This window comes from Arachis hypogaea, chromosome 9 (assembly GCF_003086295.3).
Source record: "Arachis hypogaea cultivar Tifrunner chromosome 9, arahy.Tifrunner.gnm2.J5K5, whole genome shotgun sequence".
NCBI classification, from domain to species: Eukaryota; Viridiplantae; Streptophyta; class Magnoliopsida; order Fabales; family Fabaceae; genus Arachis; species Arachis hypogaea.
This window is the reverse complement of record NC_092044.1, coordinates 58,557,128-58,572,669: the sequence shown is the minus strand read 5'-3', so window position 1 is coordinate 58,572,669 and position 15,542 is coordinate 58,557,128.

Below are 15,542 nucleotides of genomic sequence, written 5' to 3'. Positions count from 1 at the left end.
ATTAAGATATATTTGATATTTTTGAAAAAGGGATTTTAGAAATTAAGATTAAAATTTTTTAAAGGATGACATTTTGAAACATGTTTATACAAGAAATCATGAATTGAAACATAAAAATTTAGAAAATTTGTGAAGAAAAACGAATTTTACCTCCTCCCCACCATCCTGGCATTAAACGCCCAAATGCTGCTTGTTTTGGGCGTTTAATGCCCAATTGTTGCGTCTCCTGGGTGTTCAACGCCCAGCTGTTGCTTCTTTCTGGCGTTGAACGCCAGGAAGTCCTTTGTCACTGGGCGTTTTTCTGAACGCCCAGGATGCTATCAATCTGGCGTTAAACGCCCAGAAGGTGCTTCTTTCTGGCGTTCAACGCCCAGAAGATGCTCCTTTCTGGCGTTTAACGCCCAGATGGCTACCCTTACTGGCGTTGAACGCCCAGTGGGTGCTTCTTTTGGGCGTTCAACACCCAAAATGTTTCTTACTGGCTTTTTCATGCCAGTGAGCTTCCAAATTTCCATGTAACTCTGTAAATTCAATCAATTGCTATTTTACCTTTTGAAGATACTCTGACATATACCTGTAAAAATAAATTAATTAGAAAAAACGAATAAGATTAAATTTTGTGAATGGCTGGGTTGCCTCCCAGCAAGCGCTTCTTTAATGTCGTTAGCTAGACTATTACTGAGCTTTTAATTAAGTCTCAGTTTTGAGCATTCTTGCTCAAAATTGCTTTCAAGATAATGTTTAACTCTCTGTCCATTAACAATGAACTTTTTGTTAGATTCATTATCCTGAAGCTCTACGTATCCATATGGTGATACACTTGTAATCACATATGGACCTCTCCACCGGGATTTTAATTTCCCGGGGAATAATTTGAGCCTAGAATTAAATAGTAAAACTTTCTGCCCCGGCTCAAAGACTCTGGATGACAATTTCTTATCATGCCATCTTTTCGCTTTCTCTTTGTAAATTTTTGCATTTTCGAAAGCATTGAGTCTAAATTCCTCTAGCTCATTTAACTGGAGTAATCGTTTTTCTCCAGCTAACTTGGCATCAAGGTTTAGGAATCTGGTTGCCCAGTAGGCCTTGTGTTCCAGTTCCACTGGCAAGTGACATGCCTTTCCATACACAAGCTGGTATGGAGAAGTCCCTATAGGGGTCTTGAATGCTGTTTTGTATGCCCACAGAGCATCATCCAAGCTTCTTGCCCAATCCCTTCTACGGTTAATTACAGTCCGTTCCAGGATTCTTTTGAGTTCTCTATTTGAGACTTCAGCTTGCCCATTAGTCTGTGGGTGATATGGAGTAGCTACCCTGTGGCTAACTCCATAACGAACCAAAGCAGAGTAAAGCTGTTTATTGCAGAAATGAGTGCCCCCATCACTGATTAATACTCTAGGGGTACCAAATCTGCTGAAGATGTGTTTCTGGAGGAATTTTAACACTGTTTTAGTGTCATTAGTGGGTGTTGCAATAGCCTCCACCCATTTGGATACATAATCCACTGCCACCAGAATATAAGTGTTTGAGTATGATGGTGGGAAAGGTCCCATGAAGTCAATACCCCATACATCAAACAACTCAATCTCCAAGATCCCTTGTTGAGGCATGGCATAACTGTGAGGCAGATTGCCAGATCTTTGGCAACTGTCACAATTAAGCACAAACACTCGGGAATCTTTATAGAGAGTAGGCCAGTAGAAGCCACATTGGAGGACTCTTGTGGCTGTTCGCTCACTTCCAAAATGTCCTCCATACTGTGATCCATGGCAGTGCCATAGGATCTTCTGCGCTTCTTCCTTAGGCACACATCTACGGATTACTCCGTCTGCACATCTCTTGAAGAGATATGGTTCATCCCAAAGATAGTACTTTGCATCTGTGATCAATTTATTTGATTGCTGCCTACTGTACTCTTTGGGTATGAATCTCACTGCCTTGTAGTTTGCAATATCTGCAAACCATGGCACTTCCTGGATGGCAAAGAGTTGCTCATCCGGAAAGGTTTCAGAGATCTCAGTAAGAGGGAGGGACGCCCCTTCTACTGGTTCTATTCGGGACAGGTGATCTGCTACTTGATTCTCTGTCCCTTTTCTGTCTCTTATTTCTATATCAAACTCTTGCAGAAGCAACACCCATCTTATAAGTCTGGGTTTTGAATCCTGCTTTGTGAGTAGATATTTAAGAGCAGCATGATCAGTGTACACAATCACTTTTGATCCTACTAAATAGGATCTGAATTTGTCAATGGCGTAAACCACTGCAAGTAGCTCTTTTTCTGTGGTTGTGTAATTCTTCTGTGTGTCATTTAGAACACGGTTGGCATAGTAAATGACGTGCAGAAGCTTGTCATGCCTTTGTCCCAACACTGCACCAATGGCATGGTCACTGGCATCACACTTTAGTTCAAATGGCAATGTCCAGTTTGGTGCAGAAATGATTGGTGCTGTGACCAATTTAGCTTTTAGAGTCTCAAATGCCTGCAGACACTCCTTATCAAAGACGAATGGCGTGTCAGCAGCTAGCAGGTTGCTCAGAGGTTTGGCGATTTTTGAAAAATCCTTTATAAACCTTCTATAGAATCCTGCATGCCCCAGAAAGCTTCTGATTGCCTTAACATTGGCAGGTGGTGGTAATTTTTCAATTACCTCTACCTTAGCTTGATCCACCTCTATTCCCTTGTCCGAAATTTTGTGCCCAAGGACAATTCCTTCAGTCACCATAAAGTGACATTTTTCCCAGTTTAAAACCAGGTTAGTCTCTTGGCATCTTTTCAGAACAAGTGCTAAATGGTTAAGGCAGGAGCTGAATGAGTCTCCAAATACTGAAAAGTCATCCATAAAGACTTCCAGAAACTTCTCTACCATATCAGAAAAGATAGAGAGCATGCACCTTTGAAAGGTTGCAGGTGCATTGCACAAGCCAAATGGCATCCTTCTGTATGCAAATACTCCAGATGGACATGTGAATGCCGTTTTCTCTTGATCCTGGGGATCTACTGCAATTTGATTATAACCTGAATATCCATCCAGGAAGCAGTAGTATTCATGACCTGCTAGTCTTTCTAGCATCTGGTCTATGATTGGTAAAGGAAAATGATCCTTTCTGGTGGCTGTATTGAGCCTTCTATAATCAATACACATACGCCACCCTGTAACTGTTCTTGTAGGAACCAGTTCATTTTTTTCATTGTGAACCACTATCATGCCACCTTTCTTAGGGACAACTTGGACAGGGCTCACCCAGGAGCTGTCAGAAATAGGATAAATAATCCCAGCCTCTAGTAATTTAGTGACCTCCTTCTGCACCACTTCCTTCATGGCTGGATTCAGCCGCCTTTGTGGTTGAACCACTGGCTTGGCGTCACCCTCCAATAGGATCTTGTGCATGCATCTGGTTGGGCTAATGCCCTTAAGATCACTGATGGACCACCCAAGAGCTGTCTTGTGTGTCCTTAGCACTTGAATTAGTGCTTCCTCTTCCTGTGGCTCTAGGGTAGAGCTTATGATTACAGGAAAGGTATCACCTTCTCCCAGAAATGCATATTTCAGAGATGGTGGTAATGGTTTGAGCTCGGGTTTGGGAGGTTTCTCCTCTTCCTGAGGGATTTTCAGAGGTTCTATTATTCTCTCTGATTCCTCCAAATCAGGCTGAACATCTTTAAAGATGTCCTCTAACTCTGATTCGAGACTCTCAGCCATATTGACCTCTCTCACCAGAGAGTCAATGATATCAACACTCATGCAGTCATTTGGGGTGTTTGGATGTTGCATAGCTTTGACAACATTCAACTTGAACTCCTCCTCATTGACTGTCAGGGTTACTTCCCCTTTTTGGACGTCAATGAGGGTTCGGCCAGTTGCTAGGAAAGGTCTTCCTAGAATGAGAGTTGCACTCTTGTGCTCCTCCATTTCCAGCACCACAAAGTCAGTAGGAAAGGCAAATGGCCCAACCTTGACAATCATGTCTTCAATCACGCCTGATGGGTATTTAATGGAGCCATCAGCAAGTTGAAGACATATCCGGGTTGGTTTGACTTCTTCAGTCAAACCAAGCTTTGTGATAATAGATGCAGGTATTAGGTTGATACTTGCCCCAAGGTCACACAGAGCTTGCTTGGTGCAATTACCCTCTAATGTGAATGGTATCATGAAGCTCCCGGGGTCCTTAAGCTTCTTAGGTAAGCTTTTCAGAATGACAGCACTGCATTCTTCAGTGAGGTAAACTTTTTCAGTTTCTCTCCAATCCTTCTTATGACTTAAGATCTCTTTCATGAACTTAGCATAAGAGGGTATTTGCTCAAGTGCTTCTGCAAACGGAATATTTATTTCAAGAGTCCTGAGATAGTCTGCAAAGCGGGCAAATTGCTTATCCTGTTTCGCTTGGCGGAGTTTTTGAGGATAAGGCATTTTGGCTTTGTATTCCTCAACCTTAGTTGCTGCAGGTTTATTACCTGTAGCTGTGGGTTGGGAAGTCTTTTTAGAAGGGTTGTTATCAGCACTTGTATGTGACTGATCTCCCACTGGCGTTTGAATGCCAGGGGTGGAAGCTGGAGTGGCGTTAGACGCCAACTCCTTATCTGTTACTGGCGTTTGAACGCCAGAACTATGCTTCCCTTGGGCGTTCAACGCCGGATTCATGCTTGTTTCTGGCGTTGAACGCCAGAAATGAGCATGGTCTGGGCGTTCAGCGCCAGCCTTATTCCTCTCTGGGCTCTGATTGTCCTTAGAGGGATTTTGAGTAGCCATTTATTCATTTCTTGGCTTCCTGCTGCTTTGAAGTGAGGTTTTTAATGTTTTCCCACTTCTTAATTGAACTGCTTGGCATTCTTCTGCTATTTGTTTTGACAGTTGCTTTTCTGTTTGCTTTAACTGTACTTCCATATTCATGTTAGCCATTCTTGTTTCCTGTAGTAGTTCCTTGAATTCGGCTAGCTGCTGGGTTAGAAAGTCTAATTGCTGATTGAATGCATTAGCCTAATCCACAGGACTGAGTTCAGCAGTTACTGTTTTAGCTTCTTCTTTCATGGAGGATTCACTGCTTAGGTACATATGCTGATTTCTGGCAACTGTATCAATAAGCTCTTGAGCTTCTTCAATTGTTTTTCTCATATGTATAGATCCACCCGCTGAGTGATCTAGAGAAATCTGAGCTTTTTCTGTAAGCCCATAGTAAAAGATGTCTAATTGCACCCACTCTGAAAACATTTCAGAGGGGTATTTTCTCAGCATCTCTCTGTATCTCTCCCAAGCATCATAAAGGGGTTCATTATCTCCTTGTTTGAAGCCTTAGATGCTCAACCTTAGCTGTGTCATCCACTTAGGAGGAAAATAGTGATTCAGGAATTTTTCTGACAGCTGTTTCCATGTCCTTATGCTGTTCTTAGGTTGGTTATTTAACCACCTCTTAGCTTGATCTTTTACAGCAAATGGAAACAGTAATAATCTATAGACATCCTGATCCACTTCCTTATCATGTACTATGTCAGCAATTTGTAAGAATTGTGCCAGAAACTCTGTAGGTTCTTCATGTGGAAGACCAGAATACTGGCAGCTTTGCTGCACCATGATAATGAGCTGAGGATTCAACTCAAAGCTACTAACTCCAATGGAGGGTATACAAATACTACTCCCATATAAAGTAGTAGTGGGGTTAGCATATGACCCCAGAGTCCTCCTAGACTGTTCATTTCCACTTAGTTCCATGATGGAGCAAGGGAGATGGTATGGATGTTGATATTGTCTATTTTATTATAAAAATAATTTTTGAAATAATAAAATAAAACAAAAACCGAAATAAAAATAAAATAAATAAAGAAAGAAAATTAAAAATTAAAATTTATAAAAAAATTTGAAAAAGTTTATGAATATTTTCGAAAATTTGAGGAGAGAGAAAGAGGTTAGGATATTTTGAAAAAGATATATATATATATATATATATTAAAATTTAAAAAGATAAGAATTGAAAAATTTTGAAATTGAAATCTGAATTTTTATATAAAAATTTTGAAAATATAGTTTAAAATTAGTTAGAAAAGATTTTTTTTGAATTTTGAATTTTATGATGAAAGAGAAAAACACACAAAAGACACAAGATTTAAAATTTTTAGATCTAATGCTCCTTATTTTCGAAATTTTTCGAGGGAAACCACCAAGGAACACCAAACTTAAAAATTTTAAGATCAAAACACAAGAAAGACTCAAGAACACCTTGAAGATTCACAAGAACACCAAGAACAAAAGAAAGAACACCAAACTTAAAATTTTTAGAAAACCAAGATAAATTTTTGAAAATTAAATGAAGATCAACAAGAAAACACCAAACTTAAAGTTTGGCACAAGATTAAATCAAGAAAAATTATTTTTGAAAAAAGATTTTAGAAAGAAGATGCCCAATTGCCAAGAACATAGACCAACGCTCTAGCCAATTGGGAGTAAATGTAACACTTGTTCTAAATAGGTATATTCCTTTTGGAAGATTAATGCTTTAAAAAGAACACAAGTGAAACAAGAAAAGAAACAGAACAAGAAAAATTAAAGATCAAACAAGAAAAATAAACAAGAACAACTTGAAGATCAAGGAAGAACAAAGAACACTAATACGAAAATTTTAAAGAAAAATATAAAATATGCAATTGACACCAAACTTATAACAAGACACTAGACTCAAAGAAAAATAAAAAATTAATAAAGAAAAATAATATTTTTGAAAAGAAAATAAAAGACTCTGACCCAATTGCCAAAATCTTCCTAATCTAAGAAATAAAATAAACCTTTAGTTGTTCAAACTCGAACAATCCCCGGCAACGGCGCCAAAAACTTGGTGCACGAAGTTTGTGTATGCCAATATTAATGGACTATTTAACACAGCTTCGTACCACTAACCAGCAAATGCACTGGGTCGTCCAAGTAATACCTTACGTGAGTAAGGGTCGATCCCACGGAGATTATTGGTTTGAAGCAAGCTATGTTTATTTTATTATTCTTAGTCAGGATATTAATTAAAATTATCAGTTGGAATTATTAGAAAAATAAAAGAGTGTGAAATAGTTACTTGTTGTGCAGTAATGGAGAATATGTTGGGGTTTTTGGAGATGCTTTGTCCTCTGAATCCCTGCAACATAATGCTTACTCACTTTCATAAATGCAAGGCTCCTTCCATGGCAAGCTGTATGTAGGGAATCACCATTGTCAGTGGCTACCTCCCATCCTCTCAGTGAAAACGGTCCAGATGCTCTGTCACAGCACGGCTAATCAGCTGTTGGTTCTCGATCATGTTGGAATAGGATCCATTGATCCTTTTGCGTTTGTCATCACGCCCAGCAATCGCGAGTTTGAAGCTCGTCACAGCCATTCAATCCTTGAATCCTACTCGGAATACCACAGACAAGGTTTAGACTTTCCGGATCCTCAAAAGTGGCTGCCATCAGTTCTAGCTTATACCACGAAGATTCTGATTAAGGAAGCTAAGAGATAATCATTCAATCTGATGTAGAACGGAGGTGTTTGTCAGGCACACGTTCATGGATTGAGGAATGTGATGAGTGTCACGGATCATCACCTTCTCCATCATTAAGCGCAAATGAATATCTTAGATAGGAACACTTGATCAAGAATAAATAAGCTCTTCAAAACAATTACAAATCAATTTCCACTAATTCAATTCTCATACAGTAAGAACAGATAAAAATGCAAGAAGGTAGCTCATGAAAGCAGGGAACATAGAATTTTAAGCATTGAACCCTCACTGATGATGTATGTATACTCTAGTCTCTCTAGTGTATAGGGTAATCACTTTATCCTTCTCTAATCATGCTCCCTGATTTTTGTTCTTCTCCTAACCAATCAACAACATTTAATATACTAATGCAGCATCATGAGGTCTTTTCAAGGTTGTAATGGGGCCAAGGTAAAGGTATCAACTTGATTAAGTGAGCTTATAAATTGAATCTTTAATTAACCCAAACCTTAACATAACCTATATATATATTTTATATAACTTTGGGGTTCGTACCTAGCTACCCAGAATTCTCTTTCACATTCTATACTCATGTATCAACTTTTTATTTTAATTTTATCATACATGCATTGATCTTTGAATTCTTAACTCAGCATTGGGGTAATTTTGTCCCCTTATTTATTTATTGAATATATATATAGGAACATAAACATAAAAATAAACATAAAAGTAAAAATAAACATAGCTAATCAATGCACATAGATTTTTTATTCTGATAGTTTCACATGAGTAGGTGTCCAAATTTCCATTATATTATCATGACACATTCCCTTATTATCCTTTGTCCCCACAATTTCCCATACTTAATTAGCACACACAATTCTATCTTAAGCTAACCAAAGATTCAAATTGGGATATATAATTATTTTTTCGCTTAAGGCTAGTAATGTGGTAAATTACAGAACAAATGGGATTTAAAGGCTCAAAGTGGCTAACAAAGGTAATTGAAAGGGTAGGCTTAATTTGGATAAGTGAGCTAAACAATTAATGGCCTCAATCATATGCAGCATATAAATATATTAAACATTGGACATATAGGATAGAGCAAAATATAGATTTCAATCATAGAGAAGTAAACACACAAGAATAAAACAATTATGGTTAAATAATGTAACCATGCATAAAGGCTCAAATCTCACAGGTTGTGTGTTCTTTAGCTCAAAAATCATGTTCCAAATACAACTTCAAGAAATTTAACATAAAAGTTTTAATTAAAATTAGTGAAATATTTGTTCCAAAAATAGAGTCTTAGAAGAAACTTATTGTCTTTTCAATCAAGTAGAACATGCATGCAACTAATCTATCACTATGCAATTTATCCTATTCTACAAAAGAAAAACTAACTAAATATCCCAATTTATTGGTGTTTAGGGAAGAGAAATTACCTCCGGAAGTCAGGTACTGACCGACCTCCCCATACTTAAAGCTTTGCACTGTCCTCGGTGCCATCTGTCAGGAACAATGGTGGGCTGGTGGTAGTGTCGCCACAGTCGGGATCGTCATGGCTCCTTGTGCTGGTGAAGGAAGTGGAGTCCGGAGTGTCTAGGTCCTCGTCAGGTCTGTGGTTTCCTGTGAGTAGCTCCTTGAGGTATTTGAAATGGCGGTGGTTGTGGCGCTCTTGGAGCTTTGCTTTCTTGTCTTGTTGGTCCAATCGCTTGAGTATTTGATGCAGCAGCTGACTAGTAGATGGTGGAGGAACTGCAGCATCCTCTGTGGACTGGCTGGTAGTGGCAAGTGGTGGCCTGAGATATCTCCTGTTAGGGACGTACTGATCATCCCGTGGAAGTATGGCTTTGGTGTCTCCATCTCTGTAGGGGACTCCAGCTACTGAGACAATATCAGAGACCAAGGCGGGGAAAGGTAGGTTGCCCGCGATCTGCACGTGTTCCATAGCATTCTGGATATGTCTCGGTAAATTCAGAGGCTGGTCTGTGAGGATGCACCATAGTGGAACGGCCATGTCTGCGGTGAAGGAGGACTCATGAGTACTCGGGAAGACGTAATGGGATATAATTTGTGCCCATACGTGAGCCTCTAAGGTAAGTGCGGAAGCCGAGATTCCCTTAGGACGGAAATGATGATATCCGAAGATCCATTTGCTGCCAGGTTGAGCAATAACTCTGAGAACAGCGTCCCAGTCAAAGTTGTACGCCTGGCGCTTGATTGCGGCTTTTGAAAAGCATCCAATCCTTCCAGAGCAGGGGGAAGATCTAAGGCTCACTGAATGGCTTCTTCGGTAATGGGGACTTGCTTCTGACGTATATAAATAGACTGTAGGGTTGGCAGGTGGAAGTTGGAGTAGAACTCAACTACCCAAGAAAGATTGACCTGTCGTGGCTGTCTCTGTAGGAATCCCCAATGTCTTTGTGCAATTTGCGGCTCAACAAAGTTGGCAATACGAGGCAGAAGGATAAGAAGGTGTTCATTGTTGTAATTCCAAGCTGCCAGAATAGGAAACATCTGCTCACAGTAGCGATTTAGAAATCGTGCAGTGTCCTTTGCTGGGAAGGCTCTTTCCTTTTCATCAACCTTTATAATCCTTTTAATTCTTTTTGTTGAGGGCTTGACTGCAGTTGAAGAAGGTTCTGCCACTAATGCTCTCTTGGTTCCTCTCCTTGCTGTTGATTTGGAGGTAGCTTTCTCTTTGCCCTTCTTGGTGGCCATTCTGAAAAAGGAAAGAGAAAGTAAATTAAACTTAAAGAGATAGAGCAAGGAAGAGGATTGTATGAGTGATAATCAATGCACGGTGAAGAGGAATGAAGTGAACACATGGTCATGACAACATGTAAAAAGTTCATTAAAGGAAATAAAGCAAGTGCATGATAGGGTAAGTAGATGCAAGATGTTTATTGGCATGCTGGTAAGGGCTTGAGTAGCATAGATCAAGCATCACTTCGTAACAAACCATCACATTTTATTGACAATTAAATTCAATTAATAAAATAGTAAAGGGAATTTGTGAAAAGCAAGCATTGAATAGTAGAATAGAATAATGTAGAAAAGTGCATGATGCCATACGGGCTTTTTCATAAACACATAGCATGCATGGTAAATAAGGTATAGAAAATATTAATTAGAACATGCAAGTAACCCCATAAAAATAAGATATAATTGTTTAAACAAATCCCAAACAATCCATAAGCAACATATAAAAAATAATAACCCAAATAAAATTCCAACACCAATAGGAGGAATAGGAAAAGAAAAAGAAAACATAGTTAGGGAAAGTAGAAGAGAAAGAAAAAGAAAATATGACAAGAAAAAGAAGAATGAAAAAGTAAAGAGGGGAGAAGAGAGAAGAAAAAACCTTAATAATGGTGGTGGAAGAGAGGGGGTGGAAGAGAAAAGAAGGGAGGGAGAAGGAAGAGGGGAGAAGGAAATAAGATTGGGGAAAAGAAAAGATAAAGCAGGCTGGCAGATTTGAATGAGTTGGGCGGCGTAAACGGCGAGGACGCGTGGGGCACGCGATCGCGTGGAAAGCCCTTAGTGAGGCGACGCGAATGCGTCGGTCTCGCGGACGCGTGACGTGATTTGCGCTAGTGGCGCGAGGGCAGCTTCGCGCTCGTACAACTCTCTGTTTAATTTATGTTTTGCCAAAATTTAGGGTGGCGCGGTCGCATGGGTGACGCGATCATGTGGATGGCCATCTTGAGAAAACAGCGCGGACGCGTGGGGCATGCGTTCGCGTGGAAGGGCTTGTGCGATTAGCAGAAGTGCAGCCCAGCTCCAACATAACTTTCGGCCATTCACCTTTGTTACGTCGAATTGCAGGGCCACGTGTTCGCATGGATAACGCGGACGTGTGGTGAGGCCAAATTGCAAATGACGCGGTTGCATCATCCACGCGGTCACGTGGATCAAATTGTGCCTAAGGCATGCCTCCAGCCACATTCCGGCGCAACTCTCTGTTTAATCTTTTTTTATTTCCAATGCCCATGCGACGCGGATGCGTCGGTTACGTTGGCGCATCGCGTGCTTTTTCTCTCTCTTTTTTTATGCAAATATAGTATGCAGATGAGGTGCAAGATATAGGCAGTAGTACGGAGAAAAGTTATAGAAGAGGGAGGATAAGGAGAAGAAGGGGAACGATCATACCGTGGTGGGTTGTCTCCCACCTAGCACTTTGCTTTAACGTCCTTAAGTTGGACGCTTCAGGAGCTCAGTTTTCTGTTGCGAGTGGATCCTCTAAGAGGAAGATATCTAACTCCTTGTTTTTCGTCACCTTCTCACCATGATAGAGCTTCAAATGATGTCCATTAACCTTGATGAGTTCAGAGCTTGAAGGGTGACTTAGGTGAAAAACTCCGTAGGGCTCAGCCTTCTCGACTCTATATGGACCTTCCCACCTTGATCGCAGCTTGCCTGGCATGAGCCTCAGTCTGGAGTTGTAAAGGAGGACTAAATCTCTAGGTTGGAACTCTTTCCTCTTGATGTGTTGAGCATGTGCAGCTTTCATTTTCTCCTTGTACAGCCTTGAGTTTTCATAAGCTTCTAGGCGAAGGCTTTCCAATTCTTGCAGTTGCAACTTCCTTTCAGCTCTGGCTTTCTCAAATCCCATGTTGCACTTCTTTACTGCCCAAAAAGCTTTGTGCTCTACTTCAACAGGGAGATGACAAGCTTTTCCATAAACTAAACGGAAAGGACTCATTCTAATGGGTGTCTTGTATGCTGTTCTATATGCCCAGAGTGCATCTTGCAACCTGGTGCTCCAGTCTCTTCTATGAGGTTTGACTATCTTCTGTATTATGCGCTTTATCTCTCTGTTAGACACCTCGGCTTGTCCATTAGTCTGAGGATGATGTTGCTACTTTATGAATGATCCCATGCTTCTTCAGTAATCCTGTTAGTCTCCTGTTACAAAAATGGGTGCCTTGATCGCTCACGATTGCTCGTGATGATCCAAAGCGACAAATAATGTGGTTTCTAACAAAGGAAATAATAGTGTTAGCATCATTAGTACGGGTAGGAATTGCTTCCACCCATTTAGAAACATAATCTACAGCTAACAGTATATAAAGGTGGCCATTAGAATTTGGAAATGGACCAATGAAGTCAATGCCGCAAACATAAAAAATTTCACAGAAAAGCATAATTTGTTGAGGCAATTCAGGGATATATTACCAAATCTTTGGCATGGGGGACAAGATTTACAAAATTTAGCAGCGTCTTTAAAAAGAGTGGGCCACCAGAATCCACAGTCTAAGATTTTTCTAGCTGTTCTTTGAGGGCCAAAATGTCCTCCACTCTCAGATGAGTGACATGCCTCTAAAATGGACTGGAATTCTGATTGAGGCACACACCTTCTAATTACTTGGTCAGCGCCACATCTCCATAAATATGGGTCATCCCATATATAATATTTAGACTCGCTTTTCAGCTTGTCTCTTTGGTGCTTAGTAAAATTTGGAGGAAAAGTGCGGCTAACTAGATAATAAGCGACAGGTGCAAACCAAGGAACTACTTCAGATACTGCTTGTAGGTTATCAAATGGAAAATTATTAGCTATAGGAGTGGAGTCATCCTTAATGTGCTCAAGGTGACTCAAGTGGTCTGCCACTATATTCTGGTTGCCACTCCTATCCTTTATTTCTAAATCAAATTCTTGTAGTAGCAGTATCCAACGTATAAGCCTTGGTTTGGATTCCTTTTTAGCTAATAAATACTTTAGAGTTGCGTGGTCTGAATACACTACTACCTTAGCACCAAGTAAATAGGCTCAGAATTTATCCAGAGCAAAAATAATAGCAATAAGCTCTTTTTCAGTAGTAGTGTAGTTAGACTGAGCAGTGTCTAAAGTTTTAGACGCATAAGCAATGACAAAAGGATCTTTACCTTCACGTTGAGCCAGCGCTGCTCCTACTACATGGTTGGAAGCATCGCACATGATTTTGAATGGCTGGCTCCAGTCGGGTCTTCTCACAATTGGAGCTTGAGTCAAGTCGGTTTTCAGCTTATCAAACGCTTGTTTGCAATCCTCGCTGAACTCGAACTTGATATCTTTCTGCAGTAACCTGGATAGGGGAAGTGCTACCTTACTAAAGTCCTTAATGAATCTTCGGTAAAAACCTACATGGCCAAGGAACGAACGGACTTCCCTCACAGAGGAGGGGTAAGGCAAACTAGAAATAACATCCACCTTTGCTGGGTCTACAGAAATACCAGTGACACAATATGTCCTAGCACAATACCTTGTTATACCATAAAGTGACATTTTTCAAAATTTAATACAAGGTTTGTACTGACACATCTATCTAGTACTCTAGATAAATTATCCAAGCAAAGGCTAAAGGAATCACCATAAACGATAAAATCATCCATAAAAACCTCCATACAGTCCTCAAGAAGGTCAGAGAAAAGACTCATCATGCACCTTTGGAAAGTAGCTGGTGCATTGCACAAGCCAAAGGGCATTCTCTTGTAGGCATAAGTCCCAAAAGGACATGTAAAAGTAGTTTTTTCCTGATCTTCAGGGGCTATATGAATCTGGAAGTAGCCTGTGTAACTATCTAAAAAGCAATAATGTGATTTAACTGACAGGCGATCCAGCATTTGATCAATGAATGGAAGAGGGTAGTGATCCTTACGAGTGGCTTGGTTGAGATACCCATAATCAATGCAGACCCTCCAGGCATTCTGTACTCTGGTTGCTATGAGCTCTCCATGATCATTCTTCACAGTAGTGACTCCAGACTTCTTAGGCACCACTTGTACTGGTCTCACCCATTCACTGTTTGAGATGGGGTCGATAATATCTGCCTCTAGTAGTCTGGTCACTTCTTTCTTGACAACCTCTAAGATAGTTGGGTTCAGTCTTCTTTGGGGTTGACGAACGGGGCTTGTTCTTTCTTCTAAAAATATTCTGTGCTCACAAACTTGAGGGTTGATGCCTATTATGTCTGCCAAACTCCACCCAATTGCTTTCTTGTGCCTCCTCAGCACACTAAGTAACTGCTCTTCTAGTTGAGAAGTAAGGTCCCGTGCAATGATAACTGGAAACTTCTGCTTGTCCTCGAGGTAAGCATATTTGAGGTGTTAAGGGAGGGGTTTCAATTCTAACTTCTGTTCATGGTCAGGTGGTGCACGAAATTGTGATCATCAACAATGGCGCCAGGAAACTTGGTAGCGCTCTCAAACGTGAATCACACTTAGTCACAACTCCGCACAACTAACCAGCAAGTGCACTGGGTCGTCCAAGTAATGCCTTACGTGAGTAAGGGTCGATCCCACAGAGATTGTTGGTATGAAGCAAGCTATGGCTACATCCCATTAATCCGGATAGGTGCATGGAGGTGTTGTGTTCCTTCTGAATCTCTGCTTTCCTACTGCTTTCATCCAATCCTCCTTAATCCTTTCCATGGCAAGCTGTATGTAGGGCATCACCGTTGTCAATGGCTACATCCCATCCTCTCAGTGAAAATGGTCCAAAAGCTCTGTCATAGCACGGCTAATCATCTGTCGGTTCTCAATCAGGTTGGAATAGAATCCAGTGATTCTTTTGCGTCTGTCACTAATGCCCAGCCTTCAGGAGTTTGAAGCTCGTCACAGTCATTCAACCCCAGAATCCTACTCGGAATACCACAGACAAGGTTAGACTTTCCGGATTCCCATGAATGCCGCCATCAATTCTAGCTTATACCACGAAGATTCTGATTAAGGAATCTAAGAGATATGCGCCCGGTCTAAGGTAGAAAGGAAGTGGTTGTCAGTCACGCGCGTTCATAGGTGAGAATGATGATGAGTGTCACAGATCATTATATTCATCAAGTTGAAGTGCAACGAATATCTTAGAACAGGAATAAATCGAATTGGATAGAAAATAATAGTAATCGCATTAAAACTTGAGGTACAGCAGAGCTCCACACCCTTAATCTATGGTGTGTAGAAACTCCACCGTTGAAAATACATAAGTGATAGAGGTTCAGGCATGGCCGAATGGCCAGCCCCCCCCCCCCCCAAAAAAAACGTTATCAATAGTCTCCTAGATGAATAATAAAATAAAACTGAGACCAAATATGTCTAATACA